This window comes from Molothrus ater, chromosome 25, assembly GCF_012460135.2.
Source record: "Molothrus ater isolate BHLD 08-10-18 breed brown headed cowbird chromosome 25, BPBGC_Mater_1.1, whole genome shotgun sequence".
NCBI lineage: Eukaryota > Metazoa > Chordata > Aves > Passeriformes > Icteridae > Molothrus > Molothrus ater.
The window spans coordinates 2,746,140-2,763,257 of NC_050502.2; the positions used below are offsets into that span (position 1 = coordinate 2,746,140).

Genomic DNA, 17,118 nt, shown 5'->3' on the forward strand with positions numbered 1-17,118 from the left:
CATGTTATTTATCTTATTATCAAGAAATGCCTTTAAAAATTTTTTTGAGGAAAATTTACTGAAGGTCCTTGAGTAAGTGTTTCTCTCCCTGAGTTTCTCTGAATTTCCAAGGACAGAGTTGAGCAGTTAAATGCACTTTGTATGCAGTACAACAATCTCAAGCATCCAAAAGGGCACTGAAAAATCTTCAAATCTTACACAGAATATCAGAATAATCTTTAAATCTCAAGAATCCAGAAGGAGACTGAAAAGTCCTCAAATCTTACACAGAATATCAGAATAATCTTTACAAATATTATAAATAATCATTATAAATAACATTTATAAAGCATCCTTGGTGGTTCATATGTAGAGGAAAAATCCAGTGGTTTTATCCAAGTGCTTTTCATCTTTCAGCTCCATCCTCAGTCAGAATATTCCTGTGCCGGCAGCCTGAGGAGAAAATTCCATGTTTTTCATTGTGATCATCAAAATCCTCATGCTGAGTGTTGAAGACCAAGACAAAGCCTTCATTGAGGCAAACAGGGAGAGTGCCTCATTCATTAGGGCAGGGAGAAGGAGTCAGGAAGATAAAATGACATTTTGCAGGCCTGTGGGCAGCCCTGAATGGTGGCACAGGAGCAGGCCCTCAGTTTCTCTATAAAAACAGCCCCTCAATTCCTCCATCAAAACACACCCTCAGTTCCTCCATCAGAACAGACCCTCAACTCCTCCATCAACTTTTCAATTTTCTGCAATGAACACAAGAAGAGAATTTGCATTGTGATCGTTCCTTCCAATCTCTTGATTAATTTCCACTCAGCCAAACGTGGGTGAGCTTCCTCCAGCTGAGCTGTAGGAGTTGAATATCTCCTCTGGAGCCAGCCTGGAGAGCTGGGGGGGCTCACCTGGAGAGGAGAAGGCTCCAGGAGACCTCAGAGCCCCTTAGAAGAGACTGAGCCTTGCAGTAAATCAGTAATGAACTTGTCTGACCCATTTATTCATGACCCATAAGTGAGCTTCTGCATTCTTCTGGAGACATCTCCCCCACACACAGCCCCACAGTGGTGCTGCAAAACCCCCAGAAGGCAAAACAGACCCTCAGTTCCTCCATCCAAGTACACCCTCAATTCCTCAATCAGAACAGACCCTCAATTCCTCTATCAGACCCTCAATTCCTCCATCAACTTTTCCATTTTCTGCAATGAACACAAGAAGAGAATTTGCATTGTGATCGTTCCTTCCAATCTCTTGATTAACTTCCACTCAGCCAAACGTGGGTGAGCTTCCTCCAGCTGAGTTGTAGGAGTTGAATATCTCCTCTGGAGCCAGCCTGGAGAGCTGGGGGTGCCCAACTGGGTCATGGTGCAAGGAAAAGGAATTTCAGTGCTTGTTCCCAAATACACATGTGCACAGGAGCAGGGATCCTCACTGCCAAGCCTTGCAATAAACCTCGTGAGTTTTATAAGAGATACAAGAAATTTCCTTTACAAACTCACTGTAATAAATAAACTTCCCATTGGTTTCAATTTTCAAATAAAATATGTTTGTAGGGGGTGTTTAAATTCCCCCATTATTTCTGTGGCAGTTTTTTGAGCTGTTACATAAAAAAAACCCCAAAAAACAAAAAAAAACCCCAACAACCAAAAAACCCCTCAACAACCCAAAATCTCTTGTTTCTTGCTGTAAATGATGACATTATGCTGAACTGGCACTGATGAAAACCAGGATCACAGGTACTGAATACATTTGGTGCATGAGATTTGGCTCTGACATATTTATGAAACACTGCAGCTAAAGTGCTTCATGTGGGGTTTATTTCAGTCAGTGCTAGACTTCCAGAAAGCAATGGGATTTTGGGAATTTGCTGTTACTGGGAGAGTGCTCTGGTAAACTGGTCTGTGTCCTTTGTTAACTGCACCTGTGAACTCATATTTATTCAGGATTTCCTATAGGGAATGATGACAAAGAGGAAATGTCACTGGCAGAATAAATCTTGAGCACTGCAATGCAAACGTTGCTGTTTTCATTGGTGAAAAATACACATTTAAATTGTACCTAGCTCAGAACACAAACATCAGCATGCTGCTAAATCCCAAATTATTGATCAAATTGAAGCAAACTGGGGGTTCTGAGGAGGTCAGCCTGGCTGCAGCACGCCAGAGCAGCAGACAGCAAATCCAAAGCTAAATTGCTTTTTCCACTCAAGTGATCCCAGCACAGCCCATGGCCTCAGCAAGTGCAGGGTTTGTTTAAAGTGGGTGTTTGTAAAGCAGTGGTCACCAGCTCTGGGAAAAGCCACAAGTTGCCTCAGATATTTAAGATCACAGTGAAAAGACAGCTTAATTAGCCCCAATTTGTGATGAACTTACAGTCTATTAATTCATACAATGGACACAGGATACCACAGGAGCATCAGCACAGGCTCTGGAAAAACACATCTCTCACAGTGACCTGCTTTGATAGTTATTTTTGGCAAATCACACCTAATCCATAGACTGACAATAGTGAATTGACTCATGGATTATAACCAAAAATGGGGTTTGGCTACAGCTCTGCATCAGCAGGTTTTTGTGTTTAAAGCTTGGTAAAGGCTTATTTAATATCAAAATTTTAAAACTTGATAAAATTGATAAAATTTAAATATTTTTGATATTTAATATCAAAGCAGTTTGATATTTTAAATTTGATAAAATTGATAAAATTTGAGTATTTTTATATTGAATATCAAAATATTTTATATTTAGATTTTGATAAAATTGATAAAATTTAAATATTTTTGATATGTAATATCAAAGCAGTTTGATATTTTAAATTTGATAAAATTGATAAAATTTGAGTATTTTTATATTGAATATCAAAATATATTTAGATTTTGATAAAATTGATAACATTTAAATATTTTTGATATTCAATATAAAATATTTTGATATTTTAAATTGGATTAAATATATAAAATTTAAATATTTTAAATTTTAAATATTTTTAAAAATTGATAAAATTTAAATATTTTAATAAAAATATTTAACTACGTTTCCTGTAGGATCCACAGTGGATGAGGAACTTCCCAGGTTTTATTTCCAGCCCCTGCCCTGGCAGTAGCCCCTGGCAGGAGTGTGGGGATCAATACAAACCCTGCCCCTGGCTGGCAGTTCCATCAGCTGCTCCATGCTCTGAGCAAGGCACAAAGCCATGGAGAGGCTGGAAAAGCACCCTGGGATGGATGGAAGGGTGGAAATGAGCAGAGCAAGAGGAGGAACCTTCCTGCTGGATATAAATCTGTGTGTGACCCTTCCTCCAGCCAGAGCTCAGCAGAGGGATGGACACAGATGAGGAAATGCTGGGAGAGCTGGGGGTGCTCACCTGGAGAAGAAAAGGCTCCAGAAAGAACTCAGAGTGTTGTATTGCAGTGGTTTCTTTAGTTATTGTTTTGCATTGGGTGTTTGGTGAGAATTTAGAGCCCCTTGTAGGGCCTAAAGGGGCTCCAGGGGAGCTGGAGAGGGATTTGGGACAAGGGATGGAGGGACAGGACACAGGGAATGGATTCCCACTGGCAGAATGATGGGATTTTGGGAAGGAATTGTTCCCTGGGAGGGTGGGGAGGGGCTGGGATGGAATTCCAGCCCCATCCCTGGCAGTGCCCAAGGCCAGGCTGGACAGGGCTTGGAGCAACCTGGGACAGTGAAGGTGTCCCTGCCATGGCAGGGGTGGCACTGGGGGGGCTTTGAGATCCCTTCCACCCCAAAGGATTCCAGGGTTCCCCATTTCTGAGGTTCTGCAGAGGAGCCAGGTTAAGAGTGGGAGCCCAGGCACACAGGGGTGGGACAGGATGGGCTTTGAGGTCCCTTCCACCCCAAACCGTTCCAGGATTGCAGGATGTTAAACACCCCTTTCTGAGCACAGTCCCACAAACCCCAGCCCTTCCATGCTCCCTGTTCCCTGCACCCAGCCAGGTCCTCCCAAGCCCAGAATTCTCATCACACTTTGCTCATAATTCACCCAGCACCTTCTCCAGCTGCTGGTGGAGCTCCTGCAGCTGCTCTCCACAATCCACCCTCCAGCCACACATCCCAGCAGGAAGGCCAAGTGTCTCCCACAAATCTCCAGTTTTCCAGGCCAAAACCAGCATGGCTCTGGGAGAACAGCAGCATTTTAAGAGGACTTTTCAAATAAACCCATTTTCCAGAGCCTTTCCTCAGGAGAGGAGCACGAGATCTGCTGGCCACAGTCTGTGCCCAAGCCTTCATTATGTTAATAAGGTCAAAAATAAAACTCAGGAAGCTTTAATACTGAATAATTTAATATTAAAAACTCATTCTTGCTATCAATAACCATTCAAAGTCCCTGCCTGGCATCAGTGCCCCTTCCAGGCTGTCCAGGTGCAGAGCCACCACCCAGAGCAGCCTCCTATGCTGACTAAATGAGGTTTAAATGAGTTTTCCAGCCCCTTTTCCAAGAGCAGAGCCTCCAGCAGTGCCTGCTCCTTCCAGGTGCAGCTCTGAGGGGCAGCCAGAGCCATTCTGCACCTACTGGCAAAGGGTTTTGAGCACTGGCTTAAATATTCTCTCGTTTATTTAGGCAGGTTAAGTGGAGATGACAGCATAGTGTATATATATAAAGATATAAATACAAAATATATAAATATATAAAATATAAATATATAAACACACATATATATATATGTTTAATGTATAATAATATGTATTAAATACATAGGTGTATATATATACACCCCAGCCTCAGGGGCTTCAAAAAACCTGTTAAAATCCATAAGAGGCCTTAGAACACACAGTAAAAATACAAAAATAAAAATATAAAAATATATTTTTATGTATAATATTATGTATTTAATACATAGGTGTGTATATATATAGAGATATAGATATAGATATAGATATATAGAGATAGAGATAGAGATAGAGATAGAGATACACCCCAACCTCAGGGGCTTCAAAGAACCTGTTAAAATCCATAACAGGCCTTAGAACACACAGTAAAAATACATAAATAAAAATATAAAAATATAAATTATTATATATATTCAATGTATGATCATATCTATTAAATACATAGGTATATATAGATATATATATATACACCTCAGCCTCAGGGGCTTCAAAAAACCTGTTAAAATCCAGAAGAGGCCTTAGAAAACACAGTAAAAATACAAATATAAAATATAAAAATAGAAAAAAAAATATATTTAATGTATAATATTATGTATTAAATACATATATACACACCAGCCTCAGGAGCTTCAAAAAACATGTTATAATCCATAAGAGGCCTTAGAACACACAGTAAAAATACAAATATAAAAATATAAATTATCATATATATTCAATGTATAATAATATGTATTAAATACATTGGTATATATGTATGTACACTCTAGCCTCAGGGGCTTCAAAAACATGTTATAATCCATAAGAGGCCTTAGAACACACAGTAAAAATACAAATATAAAAATATAAAAATATATATTTAATGTATATTAATATGTATTTAATACATAGGTGTATATATATACACCCCAGCATCAGGGGCTTCAAAAAACCTGTTAAAATCCATAAGAGGCCTAAGAGCACACAGTAAAAATCCTCATGAAAGGAGCAGTGAGAGATCAGTGCCAAAGCTGTGGCAGGGAAGCCCAAGGGGAAGGAATGTTGCTGTTCCAAGGGCCCTTTTCCTTTAAGTGCTGGTCCCCAGCCTGGCCCGAGTCAGCAGGGCAGAATTCTCTGTGCCTTATATGGCTTGTTCTGAAATATTTTTTTTTTTAATGACTCCACAGATATTTTTTTTTTTCATCCTATAATCACACAAAAAACTTGTTCACATAATTGTCTTCATTAAGTGAAATCATCAGGGCGCGTGAGAAACATCCTGGGCCTGACTGTGCTGTGGAAAACCTTCCCATGGAATCCTCACCAAGTGAATTTGTATTTTTTGAATCCTCACCGTGTGAATTTGTATTTTATTTGAATTTCAGTGCCTATCCCAGTGGCTCTCAGAGGGCCTTGCCCAGCACCCCACAATGTCCTGGGGCTGGTTCTTGAATAAAGGGGGTCCCAGTTATGAGGCTGCTGGTTTGGGCTGGTTTGGGGCTGTTTGGGGGCTGTTTTGGGACAGGTTTGGGGCAGGTCTGGAGATGATTTGGGGCAGGTTTGGGGCTGGTTTTGAGGTTGTTTTGGAGCAGGTTTGGAGCTGGTTTTGGGCCTGTTTTGGGGCTGTTTTGGACTTATTTTGGGGCTGGCTTGGGGCTGTTTTGGGTCTGGTTTGGAGCTGGTTTGGGGCAGGTTTGGGGCTGGTTTGGGGCAGGTTTGGGGCTGTTTTGGACCTGTTTAGGGGCTGGCTTGGGGCTGTTCTGGGCTTAGTTTTGGGCCTATTTTGGGACTGTTTGGGGGCTGGTTTTGGGGCTATTTTGGAGCTGTGTTGGGATAGGAGATGGGACTGGTTTGGGGCTGTCTTGGAGCAGGTCTTGGGTCTGTTTTTGGGCAGGTTTGGAGCTGTTTTGGGGCAGGTTTGGAGCTGTTTTGGGGCTGTTTTGAAGCTGGTTTTACACCCCCTGCAGAAACCCAAAGGGGTTAAACCCAGCCCCGTGAGGGACCCAGGCCTTGCCAGGCTGTGCAAAATCCCCTCCCACCACCTTGTTCAGAGCTCCAAGTGCTGAAAAGAAACTCCCAAAGTCTTCCGCTTGTTTGGCAAGCGACAGAGAAATATTTCTGTTTGCACTTAGCAACACCCCGAATCAGAATTTATAGTACAAAATCAGTTTAGGGAGCCTTTCCTGGTATTCCAAGCTCTTCCCAACAGTTTCTCTCTGGCTTCTTGCCTTTTAGAAATCTGCAGGGCTGAGAAATTTTTCAGGGGACTCCACTCAGGGAAAGATGTCCAGAGCTTCCCTTTTGCTCTTTTAGAGCGTCTTGCTTGGTTTTTTAAAAATAAATTTATAGGAAAGCCAGGATAGCACTAAAAATACCTCCAAATTAACATGGGAGCATGGAAATAGAAGTATGTAAAATGACTGCAGTATGTTGGGGTTTTTTTGCTTTATGACAGAAAACAGAGCTGTGCTGTCTGCACACAAAGATGGGAACTTTACTATTTTCTGTCTCAAACATGAGTTATATAGTAAGTATTTCATACTTTATATTACATACTAGAACAAATATAAATTATTGACTCTAAATACTGAATATAAAATATTAAGTACTCAAATAATTATATTGAACTGTTTCATATAATATCATAGAGTAAAATATTTATATATGGAAATTATATATAATATTCTATATTTCCACCTATAATATACTATATACTATATACTATATACTATATATTATATACTATAAGGGTATATTTTAATATATAATAATATATTATATTATAATATATATTATAATATATAATAATATATAATATTGGAAATATTTTTAAATTATGAACTCAATTAAAGCACTTATTAAAAGGGATAATGTAAAAATGGGTAAAGTTTGTACCTTCTCAAGGCAAAGTTGCCCTCTGAGCTGCCATCTGAATTCACACAGTTTCTCATCTACTTTGGCTTAGAATTAGAGCAAGGAATTTAAGAGCTGACCTTGCTGCAGTTCAATAGAAAAACATTAAATATGCATCCCAATCCTGAATATTGTCTGTAACTATCTGAAAAGTTCTTGCTTTATTAAAAAAACAAAACAGGGCTAAAGGGGAAACTGGTAAAACAGTTACAAGGCAGCTGCCTGGAATATTTCATGGTAATTAGCACAGTTTATAGACTTCAGAACTATAAACAAGACTCATTAAATAGAGCAGAATGGCATTGTCTAAATTTACAAAACTACAGATCAGCATTTGTGAGCCCTTAGGAAGGCATTTAGCCCTCATCCTAATCAGATATAGTGGTTTAAAACCCCCCAAAAAGGGTGAGGTGGATCTCTATTGTTGTTTTATCAATGATAGCATCTTTAATCAGAGTAAAATGATGCACACAGGCTTTGAAACACAGGATCCAGTGCTGGTCTCTGTAGTTGTGCCAGCAACAAACTCAGTTCCATGTTCTGGTGTTGCACTTGACTGCCTCTCTCCTCAGTTTCAGGGATGTGGCCTGAGGCCACAGCCATGATAGAGAACTATAAATAACCCTGGCAAACAACTGACTCTGGAATTCTCTCAGGAACTGGGAGAAAACAATTCTAGATCTGCAAATGCATTAAACTGCAAGGGTGAGCCTTGTGCTGCACCTTTGGTGGGACCTTTAGCAGAGAATTGAAACCTTGAGCAAGGTTCACGTGTGGGTGAACAAGGTTCACGTGTGGGTCACCAAAACATGGAATTATGGAATCCCAGAATTACAGAGTCCCAGAATCCCAGTCTGGGTTGGGTTGGAAGGACGTCAAAGGCCATCCCATCCCATCCCATCCCATCCCATCCCATCCCATCCCATCCCATCCCATCCCATCCCATCCCACCCCTGCCATGGCAGGGATACCTTCAACTACCCCAGGTTGCTCCAAGCCCCATCAAACCTGGCCTTGGACACTTCCAGGGATCCAGGGGCAGCCACAGCTTCTCTGGGCAGCCTGTGCCAGGGCCTCCCCACACTCCCAAAAATACATTTTCTGGAATGTGGCTCTGTGTTTTCTGCAGGAAAATATCAAATATCTGTGAGGAAATGTTATATTTTTTCTATCCAGAGGCATAACTGAGGAGCAGGAGCCATCATCAGGCTTCTCTTTTCCCCAAGACAGAAACTCAGCAGCTCTCAGAGAGGAGCTGGGCATCCCTCGGGCATCCCTTGGCTCTGGGTGTAGCAGCACCACTTCCCCAAACTGCAGAGTTCAGGGAGAAAAACTGCTACTGCAGGGCAGGGGACTATATTTATATGCAAGATATTTACACAATATTTGTCATTTAAAAATAAAAAATTACTGCAGTGGGAGCTCTGAGAGCTCCAACACTGTCAAAAGATTAGAAGCTAAATACATTTTGAGTAGAAATATTGGACTTTGATGAGCCTTGTGAGTCCCTTCCAGTTTGAGATTTCCTATGATTCGATATTTTAACTGTTTAATTTACCAAAATATTGCAGAAATGGCCAACCTAGCACAGAGCAGGTATGTTCCTACCAGAGCAGAGGCTTGGTACAGCTGAGCTGAGCTGAAATCCTGTGCTCTGATGCAGATATTGATCTATTGATCTATTGATCTATTGATCAATTCAGATATTGAGGAATTGTGTGGTCACAGGTGGGGCAGCTCAGACCCAAGGCTGTGCTTGCACTGGTGGGTTTTAGTTTGGCTGAACTGGAGCAAAAGGAGAGGAAAGCCACAAGAATTGTTTCGAAATAACAATTTATAAGAGAGGAAACTGTAAATAGTGAAAGAGCTCAAGGTATTGAAGGGATAAAAATGCTAAAATCACAGAAAACTACAATCTCAGAATATCCTGAGCTGGAAGGGACCCACAAGGATGATCCATCCCAGCTCTGAGGCACAGGACGACCCCAAAGCCCCACCCTGTGCCTGAGGGTGTTTTCCAGTGTGATGATCTTTCAAAGGCTCAGGACAGGAACAGGTAGTTGGAGATGATGATCCTTATGGGTCCCTCCTAATTTGAGATATTTTCTGATGATTTAAGGAAAAATATTATGACTTGTGTGGGGGTCACAGCCTGGAGAAGACTCTTGGTATGGCCTTGCTGAGCTTTCATCAGGCACTTTGGGCCACTTTGATGGACACAGGTTGTTCATCAAAACCTCAGCACCATGACATGAAAATTAATTCAAAATTGGTATTGGAGTTGAAAGGATGACCTTAATTCAATAATTAATTCAATATTGAAAATTAATTCAATATTGGTATTGGAGTTGAAAGGATGACCTGATTTCTGCTCTGATTTCTCTTTATTAAAGCCCATCTAATTTCTCTCTCTCCTCAGTTTCAGTTGGATTATGATGACATTTCAAATCTCAGTGCTCTGCATGACTTCCAGAAGCAGCTTGTGCCAGTGGGAAGGAGAAGTTAGCATCTGAATGAATTTCAGCCTCCTGTTTTGTCCTGAATGCTTGCTGTTCCCTTTTCAGATCTGGAAAGTTGCAGAATGACATATCTCTGGATTTTTTATGTTGTGATTCTTTTCTCCTAGGATCTATGCCCTGCTGCTTCTGGGAAACTTGTGACCTCTGCATTTTTAATTAGAACTCGTGACTTTTTCCATAGCAACATATTTTGATGCTGCAAATACAGAATCTGTCAAATCAAACAGCTCCTGGTCAGAAGAAATCCAAATATATAGAAATGCTGAGCAGTAATAAGATGTAGGATATGGCACAGTTAAGGAAAAATTATAAGAGAAAATAAAAGAAAGCTTTGGTTAATTTCTAAGTTTGATTTTAGTAATTAATTAATCAATAGAAATTATTAAATTGTTGTGTCAGTACCCACCTGGTACAAAGGAATGAACTGGTCTCAGGAAATATTTCAGATGTGGAAAAGTCTCAGTCACAGGGATGAGCAGTAGAAGCAGGTGCTGAAAGCAAAAGAAATCCTCTGAAACAAAACCCAAGCTCAGAATTTTAATTTCTGTTATATTAACAGAATAATGGAATTCAATAGGATGGGTTAAGGCAAATAATTTAATAAAACACAGCAGTTCTAGATGGGCTTTTTCAAAACCATTGATTTATGGTGCATACCTTGAATGTGCCAGAAAAGCATTTCCTTCAACAACAAAGTTTTAGAACTTCTGTCATTTGGCTTTGCTGTTTAAGGGTTACTGTAATTCATTCACTGATTCTCAATTACAGACATTTTTTGAGTATTATTTTTTTTACTATATTTATTTACTATATTTATATACTTTATACTAGAAGTATATACTATTTATATATTTATTTACTATTTTACTATATTTATTTGCTCTTTATTTATTTGCTATATTTACTATATTTATTTAATACAATTTGGTATTTTTTACTATAATTTGGTATTACTATTTTTGACATCTTTTTGAGCTTTATAAAGATATTTCTGTGTCAACAGAGACCTGTGCAGAATATTGTCACCTGTTCCTTGAACTCAGTAGTAAGGCACTACTAAATTTCTTCTCTAGCATGAAAAGTTTTGGACAAAATGATTATTATTTTCTGATTAACCAGACTTGTGCTCACTCTCATAATCAGTTACTTGGGGTTCCTTTTCCTGCTTTAAGCAAAGATTTTGTTTCAGGCTAAGAAATCATCCTGCCTTTCCTAATGCCCCCCAGCCCCTCACCCTTCTGCAGGGCCATCCCTGTGGAATTCCCTGTCAGGCCAGCAGCCAGGAGATACCCACGGGCTTGTTCAGGTTTTCAAACAAATGTTGAAGTGCAGGAACATCTTCTAGAAGCAAAAGCACCAATGTGGGAATGGCTGCTTTGGTTTCTTCCCTCTGGTTAGTGTTAGACACATGATTACTGTGCCTTTGTCTAGTCCATCTGTTTCCACTTTCCATAAAAAATGCTGGGATGTGAAGTTCAGCTTGGTGTGTTTTAACCTTGCTTTGCAAACAGGGGGTTCCTGGGTGCTCCCTTCTCACGCAGGCCCCGGGGATGTGTCTGGGCAGAGGGTCACAAAACCCTAACATTTCCTCACAGATATCTGATATTTTCCCTCAGAAAACTCAGATCCACAGTCCAGAAAAAATGTCCTTTGTAGTCTGCAAGGCTGTCTAAACAGAGTATGAAAATAGATGACATCACTTACACAATTTGGGTTTTCTCCACCAAAATGAAAAGCTCCATTCGTGTGAACTCCCCGACAATTGTCAGAGGAGGGAACTTTTCAAATGAAATGCTTCATCTCACTAATTTAGAGCAACAAAAACCACAACGCTGCTCTGAAAGCTTTGATTTCCAAAAGGCATGACGTTTTTTAATTTATTTAGAAGCAGGATGGAACAGTTTCATAAATCTCCTGCCACATATACCATCCACTTGGGCAATCTGACAGCTTGTTTGCCGGAATACATGAGGCACAGAAGGAGCATCACTATATTTATGTGTGCCCGAAAAGGACACAATATTATTTTTAAAAACCCAACAGAAAAAAAATGGGGAATGTTTTGGAGCTGGAGGAATGAAATTTCCTACATTTTGCCTTCCAAGTATAGATGGTTCAAGGTTCTGCCTGCACCATTCACTCACTCCCTTTGTGTGGCTGCAGTTTTCCCAGCTATTTCCACAGATCCTGGCTGCTCCTGGCCCCTGAGGATGCCACAACCCCAAAGAGTTTTATAAATCTAGAGGGGGAAATGATCTGTCTGTCGCAGCCAGCAGAGAGCCCACGAGAACGTCTGGGGGGTTTCACCATCCAAGCTGCTGAAAAAGGAGCCAAGATGGGATCCCTGACCTTTCCCAGCCCTCCTCCACCCCACAGCCTGCTCTGGAAAAGCTTCAGCTCAACCAGGCAGCAAAATTAGAAATCTTCTCCAGGGACACTCTTACTCTTACACCAAAGCTCTCCTCAGTGAGATGGGGGATGGAAAGAGGGAATTAATTGTGAGTGCAGAGAGTCCTGTCCCTCTCTGAGGGGTTCCCACAGCACACTGGGAATGCCCAGACACGCTCAGGCAGCTGTCGAGGGGTAGGAGCAGAGCCAAGCCCTGGCCTGTGATTCATGGAGCAAGAAAATCACGTTTGAGCTGAGGAACAGCAGCACTTCCCTGTGAGAGCTTCAATGAGAGATGCAGGACTCCAGGCAGCTCTGCAAAATGCAGTTTATTCCATCCAGGAGTCCAGTTTATTCCATTACAGCAGTCCAGGGTTGTGGGTGACAGAGCTGTGCCCACAGCTGTCAGCTCCAGCTGCAGGCAGGCCTGGAGACCCTTTGGCTTTGGTCACAATGCATTATAGACTTTTCTTTTGGTTACATTGCATTATAGACTTTTCTTTTGGTTACATTGCATTATAGACTTTTCTTTTGGTCACAATGCATTATAGACTTTTCTTTTGGTTACATTGCATTATAGACTTTTCTTTTGGTTACATTGTATTATAGACTTTTCTTTTGGTCACAATGCATTATAGACTTTTCTTTTGGTTACATTGCATTATAGACTTTTCTTTTGGTTACATTGCATTATAGACTTTTCTTTTGGTTACAATGCATTATAGACTTTTCTTTGCTGAGCATCTTAATACAGTAGAACCAATCTATACCTTAACTATTATCTATAGCCCATCATAACTGCTGTAATTACCATATTCATGTTACTGTTCTCCAATCACTCAAAGTCAGTACATTACAGTTTAAGCTAGAAGTTGTTCTTCAGTTTTCTTGCAGTAGAAAATTCTGAGACATTTTTTCTACTTGCAACTTTGCTGCCTTGTTTGCCTGTGCTCTCTTTCTGCTTGGTAAAAACATCTTCTAGTTTAAAGTAAGTTTATCTTTTGCTCTAAGTCCCCTTCTAACTAACACACCTTTTGCCTCTTTAGTTATCCAGTAAGACTGGCTCAGCAATTCTTTTCTTCTATATCAAAACTTGCTTCCATCTCCATTCCTTCATCAGACTCTACATTCAAAAATCTTTCTGCCAAACACACATATCTGTGAGACTTTCTTGTCAAACTTTCATCCTTCCCAACACTTCACAAGTGTCCAGAACCTCTCATCCCCACTGCTCACAAAAACCTGACTGGCATTCCATAATGGAGTTGTTTTTCCAAAATTTTTTTGACTTATGACTGTTACTTAAGGCTTTTTGAAGGTTTATGATAACTGTGTAATTTCTTAGAGAAACCCTGGTTCTTATAGCCTCATTTTTATCCTAAGTCACTACAGCAAGGTGAAATAATAAACATGGAGAATTGTCCAATAAATTAAAAATCAGATATTGCAATGAACTAAACCCCAGGTATTTCCAACCAACTAAAAATCAGATATTACAAATAACCAGCTGCAGTACAGTAATGTTTTCAAGTTCAGGTCAATAGTTGTTGGGTTATGATTAGAGGTTTTAGGTGAAAGCTACCAAACACTTTGTCCAATTTTTGTGACCACTTCCAATTCCTGTCCTGCTCTGGGAAAATGCAAGGACTGGGGAGATTTTGGGAGATTTTGTCCCACGCAGTGCAGAACCTGACCCTGCATCAGCCAGAGGGAGAGCAGCTGCTCCCAAGGAGCTCCAGGTGTGTTTTGGAAGGGGAAAACAGAATCAGCAGAAAACCCCTGCAAGGTTTGGCAGCTGCTGCCCCACAAACACAGAGGTGCTGTTATTCCAGCAGATCCCCAGCCTCCACACCCTGGGCATCTCTTTTGTGTGCTCCAAAAGCTCTTCTGCAGGATTTTCCTGCAGGAATGTGGGAAACACAGGAGAAAAGCCACAGTGGCTCCCAGCTCATGCCTGGAGGGAACAGCCTGGGCTCAAAGTGCCTGATGAAAGCTCAGCAAGGCCACACCAAGAGTCTTCTCTGGGCTGTGACTCCATAAAAGTCATAATATTTTTCCTTAAATAATCACAAAATAACTGAAATTAGGAGGAAACCATAAGGATAATCATGTTCAACTACCTGTTCCATGCAGGGATACCTAAAACTAAGCCATAAGACTCATCCAGAAAAAACTAAAATAATAATATAAATTTATATAAAATATATACATTTATATATATATATAAATACATATAGCTAATTATATATTTATTTATTTATTTATTATCTATTATTTATTATTATATTATATACTGTATTATGTATGCAATGCATTACAGAATACATAAATGCAATCACCAGAATCCTAACAGGATGTAAATTACTCTCTCACCTTAATAAATTTGTATTACAGTAACTATCCACTGTTTTTTTGTACCCTTTTACTGATTTTTGTGCTTACACTCACAGTCTAAGGTATCTCAGGTAGGCAAGTGCTTTTGTCCAGAACTGGAGTATAAAAGCCATGCACAGTAAATAGCTGACATAAAAACAGGTTTCCCTCTTCCACTCAAACCTCTGTAAAGACAAAAAAAAAAAAAAAAAGTAGAAATAAAATCTCTGCTTTCATCTATCTTGCTCAATGTATAAACTTCAAAACTCAAAACTTGGCTTCCTTTCTCAATAAATTCCATGTTACACCGTGGCAGATAAATGTAAAAAATATTTAACACAAGCTGGCTTCACACAGGCAGTGGATCAGCTCAAACACTGTTTAATTAAATATCTCCCCTCTTAATTAAATGTCTTCCCTACAATCATCTTAAGGACATGGATAAGAGTAGGACACACATGTATTAAAGGGTTCCAGAGTATTCTGTCTTCCTCAGAAAGTTGCATTTTAGGGGTTTCTCAAATCAGAAGTCAGCATTGGTCCTGCCTGGGTTCATTTCCCCCCAAATCTACAGAAATTTCCCACATTCCCAACATTCTACAGCAACAGGAAGAAAGAACAGCCATCCATCCTCTTTCCTGAGAGTGGAATTTGTTGCCCCCTGCTTCCCATGATGTAAAAGCACACAGCATCACCTTTGCATTGGCTCTCAGGACTCAGTTCCATCAAATTCCTCCAATCTTTCCCATTATTTCACTCCTTTCCCCCACTATTTTACTCCTTTTCACCATTATTTCACTCCTTTCCCCCACTATTTTACTCCTTTTCCCATTACTTTACTCCTTTCCCCATTATTTTACTCATTTCCCCATCATTTTACTCCTTTCCCCATTATTTTATTCCTTTCCCCATTATTTTACTAATTTCCCCCTTATTTTACTCTTTCCCCCCATTATTTTACTCATTTCCCCATCATTTTACTCCTTTTCCCATTATTTTACTCATTCCCCCATTATTTTATTCCTTTCTTCCATTATTTTACTCCTTTTCCCCATTATTTTACTCCTTTTCACCATTTTCCCCCTTCTTTTCCCATCATTTTACTCCTTTTCCCATCATTTTATTCCCTTTTCCCATTATTTTACTCCTTTCCAGACTAAAATATTCCATCTATTCCTTTCTTTCTGCATAAAAAACTGCATCCCCTTCACCTCCCCCTTGTTCAGACCTTTCCCAGCTCCCTCCTTTCCCCTGGAGCAGTGGAATCCCTGCACATGTGCCCAGGCAATTTCCACAGGCACAGAATTTATTCTGCAGGTTGCCTCACGTTAGAGACCAATTAAAAACAAATCATCCAAATGTAATTAATTTTCCTGGTTCTGAAGAGTCAGCTCAGAGCCAATTACTCTTAGTGCAAAATTAGGTTTTTGAAGGGGTTTTTTGTTAGTTTTTGTTGGGTTTTTTTTTAAAAAAAGTAATCCTGGTGCATCACTTCACATCCCTACACTGACCTTTACCTTTCATTCCATTTGACAGAAAATGTAATAACATCCTCCTGCAGTTCCTCAGGGAGTTTGAAGAGCAGAGCCCACCACGCAAACAGAGTTTCCTTGCTATTTTCCCATTCCTAAATCCCTTCTGAATACCCCAAGCCCAGCTTCAGACCCCAGGACCTGCTGGAAATCAACTCTTTAATTCCATTTTTCTTCCTACTTTCTAAAAGATCCATAAGGAATTTCCTCTCCTGGACCAGGACAGCCCAGCAGTGTCAGCACAGAAATTGCTTTTCTGAAATGCATGGCTGTGATTTTGAGATTGTTTCAGACTGGAGAATTTCATCTTTTTATTTGGTTCTATTTAAGTGAAACCACCTAAAGAGTGGAAGCATTTCAGGAGGCTCAGGGGGAACTTCTGGCTCTGCACAATTCCCTGCCAGGAGGGGACAGCCAGGTGGGGACAGGGACAGGGACAGCAGAGAGGAAATGCCCAGGGCGTCAGGATGGATGCTGGGGATTTTTCTTCTCCAGGCTTGTCCAGCCCTGGCACAACTGCCCAGGGCAGTGGTGGAGTCTCCATCCCTGGGGGGACTTAAAAACCATGTGGGGATGGGGATTAGTGGTGGCCTTGGCAGTGCTGGGTTACTGAAAATGAGGAATTCCAAGCAGGCTGAAGAGGAGGAAAAGAGAGGGGAGTGTTCACTTAACCCAGATTTGGTGTAGTTTCAGTTTCTACAGTTCCTTACAGAACTTCTGTTTGAGCACTTTAAGAAGAGGGGCATTTCTGCTGTCTGAGGTTTGAGTGCACAGAACAGCATGAAATATTTCTATATGCAGGTACAGTTC

The 17,118-nt window shown here is 40.3% G+C and overlaps 1 long non-coding RNA gene across 1 annotated transcript in view; it reads right to left on the bottom strand.

Moving 5' to 3' along the window:
- Nucleotides 1-10,424: 10,424 nt before the first annotated feature.
- The window catches only part of LOC129046932 (uncharacterized), a 43,070-nt gene continuing 36,376 nt past the window's right edge, over nucleotides 10,425-17,118 (bottom strand). The window contains exon 3 of the long non-coding RNA XR_008508836.1: nucleotides 10,425-10,506. This is a non-coding gene — a long non-coding RNA (uncharacterized LOC129046932). The remainder of the gene's footprint in view (nucleotides 10,507-17,118) is intronic.